The 4168-nt window shown below is 52.1% G+C and overlaps 1 non-coding gene across 1 annotated transcript; it reads left to right on the top strand.

Moving 5' to 3' along the window:
- The first annotated feature begins 2348 nt into the window (after positions 1 to 2348).
- TRNAK-UUU (transfer RNA lysine (anticodon UUU)) lies at positions 2349 to 2421 on the top strand. Its single transcript has one exon. It is a non-coding gene; the product is annotated as a tRNA-Lys (tRNA).
- Positions 2422 to 4168: the final 1747 nt, after the last annotated feature.

The raw sequence follows: 4168 nt of genomic DNA, 5'->3' as shown, positions 1-4168 counted from the left end.
CTGCTTGCTTTTGCAAACAGCAAGGACACAGTAGCGTCTCACATGGCTACACAGCCACCGAATTGAGTCTTTTGGTCGACGCCGGCCCGCTGGTACCTCAGAACTTTTTGCGTGCATTTTGACCGTTTTCAACACAGACCGTAGATCTTCGAAGGGCTCTATCTGACCGAGAACTGAAATATCCGCCTGCGAGACATTGATCGTACATACTGATGCATATGGATACGGATCGGACACCGGTCGCTCATGACGATCTTGCGACAGGTCGTTTCCACGCTCGGGCACATCGGCGTGCCCGATGTGCCCGAGCCTGATGTGCCCTTTCTATTCCCGTTCGGCAACGGTCCAGGCGGCCAGTCTCCTGAGCCCCTCCCTCCCCCCCTCCCCCCCCCCCCCCCCGCCCACATTGGTCTGGGCTCGGGCTCAGGTGGCCGAGGCCGAAGAGTGGCGTTATGGCGGCCGCGCGGACGAAAGCCCTGACTCGGTGACGTCAGAGCCGGGCCCGCAGGTGGCCGGTGGCTCTCCGCCAGCGCTGGACGGAACCGCCAAGATACTTTGTTAACTTTGGGGACCGAATGAGATCTCAGGGTAAGGGCGATATAGATATTCGCTTCAGAAGCGGACTCATGCTGAGCTCGATTCGGATTCGGGGTAGACATTCGTTTTAGGAGCGGACGCATTCTGTGTGCGATTCGGATTCGAGGTATATATTTGATTGAGAAGCGAACATATGTTGTGCTCGATTTGGATTCGAGGTTGGTATTCATTTCAAAATCGAACACATGTTGTGCATGATTCAGATTCAAGGCAGATATTCGTTTCGGAAGCGGACGCAGGTTGTGCTTGATTCGGATTTGTTGAGGGATCTCCAATGATCCGAAGATCCATATGGCCTCTCAGTTATCGTGGTGAAGAAGAGCAGCACGGCAAATGCTGACATAGCTTTATTATCGACGGACCATGCGCGATGTGGATATCGTATCATGTATATATATATATATATATATATATATATATATATATATATATATATATATATATTCGTGTCTTTCCCCGGGCAGACGAGCAATCAAATTGCAAACTGGATGAACTTTAGTTTCGAAATGCATGGCATTTCCAAGCGATAAGATTAGATCTAAATAATCTGGTCAGGTTGCGTGGTTGGGGCTTTGCATATAACATTAATGTTGATAATAATGACAAGTATTACAGAGCACGTCGCCTATTTGGCCCATTTGGCGCTCTCAGAAAATGATATTGCCCCAAGCGATTGCCTCCTAACTGCATCACAGCATGCCATGGAGTGGATAATTAACAGTCATTATTGCACGGGGAAAATTAATACGCGTATGATCCAATAGCTCCTCGCCTTATAAAAATGTGGCCAGTGACCTGAGAATGTGTTCGAACGTTGAATTGGCACCGATTTCATACAAGCCTCATGCTGTTGCATTGAAATTGATGGAACGATCTCTTCACTTCAAATTTCATCGGTTTACTGTATAAATTAGGAGTCGTTGGACCTACCAATAAATTACAATACGTTTGTTTTGCGTCGTCGCCTCATTTCACTCAATCTCGGCGCTTTGGGTCTCCGCGGTGTCAACAGTGGTCGGTGGCCTGTGCGTTTTCAGTCGTATTTTAAATAATGTTGCTCCATAAAGCAGACGGGTGTAACTTGAACGAGGGGTCAAACACCGTAACAATTGTATCAATTTGGAGCATGAAAGAATTTGCTATCGAACCGTGGGAAAAAGTTCAGATGAGTTGAGTGTACTACCTGTCATGTAGTGTTCTGCCCCCACCGCTTGGTGACGCCACCATCTTCTCAATAGATGTCGCTCGTGAGTGGAGCAAACTTCCGGCGACGGCAGGCTGACATGTGATTGCGAATATTGGAATGGCAAATTCTTGTCATTCCAACCCGTTATTATCGAGTAAAAACTATCCAATCCAGCCTACTTCTCTGACGCGAAAGCTGTAGGTTCTCGCAGCGATAATTGCTATTTGTCTCTGAACGGGTACGTGTGATAACTGAGGAGCTGTCACGCCCTTTATCATTCCCTGGTATGCCACGTGACAATGAAAGATCTACGATGGTCCTCTTCTCTTACACATTTGTGCTGGCGATTTCAAAAGAACATCATCGCGTTAGTGGGTGAGGCGTAATTTTATATCTATACCAATACCGTGGTTTAAAACCCGTGTTATATTTTTGCTGTTCAGTATAATAAAGAAGACCTTAGGTTAAAACACCTTTTATCAATTATGATCACTCACCAAAGAGCAATAAGCAAACCATTTTGTTTACTTTGGCTCATATGAAATAATCACAGGGTACGGCAGAAGCCCGGATAGCTCAGTTGGTAGAGCGTTAGGCTTTTAACCTAACGGTCCAGGGTTCGAGTCCCTGTTCGGGCGACACTTTTCGTCGGAAGAGAGTAGCTTATGATCTGAAGCATAGAAAAACCAGTACTTGTATCCCTTTCCCTTGTTAAGAACATGGGCGTATAAACGCCCGCGTTTCTTGTTAGAGGCACGTTGTTGAAACACCAGTTCATCAACCTCTCCATTCTTCCGGCTATTCTTGAAGGAATAATGCTATTGTACTGTCTTGTCATGTACATGCATTATGTTCTTCGCAAGTGCACTTAACAAGTTCCGATATCTGAAACATGTCAAGTTTAGCTACACCTGAAATTCTCTGCAATGCCCCATTACGCAGTTATTGTAACGGATGCGCTGAGTCGAATGCACCTGGAATACCAGACATGATGGAATGTATTCACCTCTGCACCAAGGTTTCCCGAAAAGGACGTCCAAATGCAAACAAAATCAAACCAGCGCTAGGCCTGCATACGTACACTGTTGCAGCATGTCACCCATGAACGGTTCTCTACACCCCGACACCACAACGGTGCCTCTCTTTGAATAACGCAGGCTGATCAGGTTCGCGCCCAGACGCGACTGACTACCAGGAGTGAAGAGGCGTCGTTGCTCGCCTCAGCGCGTCGGATCGCACAGTCTCATCCCTCGCCGGCCTCATGTTGGCCCGGCGTCAGATTACCCCAGCTCCCGGCGCCACGACCTGAGATAGACCACATCGCACGCCCCCTCTTCGCACCGACGACACGCGGTCTCCAATTGTAGGATCGGCTCTTCACAAATTGAGGCCACTTCTCGGGGTGCAGCTCTCAGCTTCCCGTGAGGCAACAAGACCAGGGCCGGCGCGGGACAGGGCAGTGGGGCGATGCCAGCGCTTGCGGCGTCGATGGGGATGGCGATCGACGGGGGGTCGGGTCGGTTAATAAGGTGACCCGAGCGTGGAGGACCGGTGGACGCGACCGCACTGAACGGTGCGGACAGACACGGCAGCTGCTGCTCTGTCGCTGCTCGGACGCGGTCGGCGACGGCGGCGGGCGGCGTGGCGCGCCGAGTCTGTGTGGCGCTCTCGACGACGTCACACGGGCTCCGTCTGAATTCAGCTGGGTCACAGAGTGCACGACGGGTGGGTCAGCGAGCTCTCTGCATGCCGTGTCTTCAGCCGTGTTACGCAGTAGCGGGACCGTGCTGGACACGCGCAGACGTGCCTCTTGGGGAAGGCCGCAAGGAGAGCATCTGGCTGCGGGCTGCGAAGCGTCTCCGAGAGCTGGGCCCCATGTTGAAGCAGGCCACAAACAGCGAAGGTCACCAACTGGGCCACCTGGTCTCCTGCTGTGATCGGTTCCTGCTTGTACGGCTTGCACTTCAGCGCGGAAGACGCATGGCCTCCTGCCCTCGGGCAACAGGAGAGACTGCTGCCCTCTGGCAGCAGTGATGGCACGTCTCGTCTGCCGGTGCGAGCATCACGTGACGGCGTGCGCCGAGAGGGGAGAGGGGGGGGGGGGGGTTGGAGCGGGCTGCCCGAACTCCCCAGTGACTCAGCCTCCGCTGGTGGCGCGGCCTCTGGCGTTACTCTGTCAGACCGTGCGGCGTCTGGCGTTGCTCCGTCAGGTCATGCGGCCTCTGGCGTTATTCCTAACAGGTCGTGCGGCGTTTGGCGATACTCCGTCCGGTCATGCGGCCTCTGTTGGTGCTCTGACTGGTCATGCAGTTTCTGGCGGTGCTCTGTCCGGTCATGCGGCCTCTGGTGGTGCTCTGCCAGATCATGCGGCCTCTGGCATTGCTA

Source organism: Pollicipes pollicipes, unplaced genomic scaffold (genome assembly GCF_011947565.3).
Source record: "Pollicipes pollicipes isolate AB1234 unplaced genomic scaffold, Ppol_2.1 Scaffold_5724;HRSCAF=6776_pilon_pilon_pilon, whole genome shotgun sequence".
NCBI lineage: Eukaryota > Metazoa > Arthropoda > Thecostraca > Pollicipedomorpha > Pollicipedidae > Pollicipes > Pollicipes pollicipes.
This window is presented reverse-complemented; position numbering and strand designations above follow the sequence as displayed.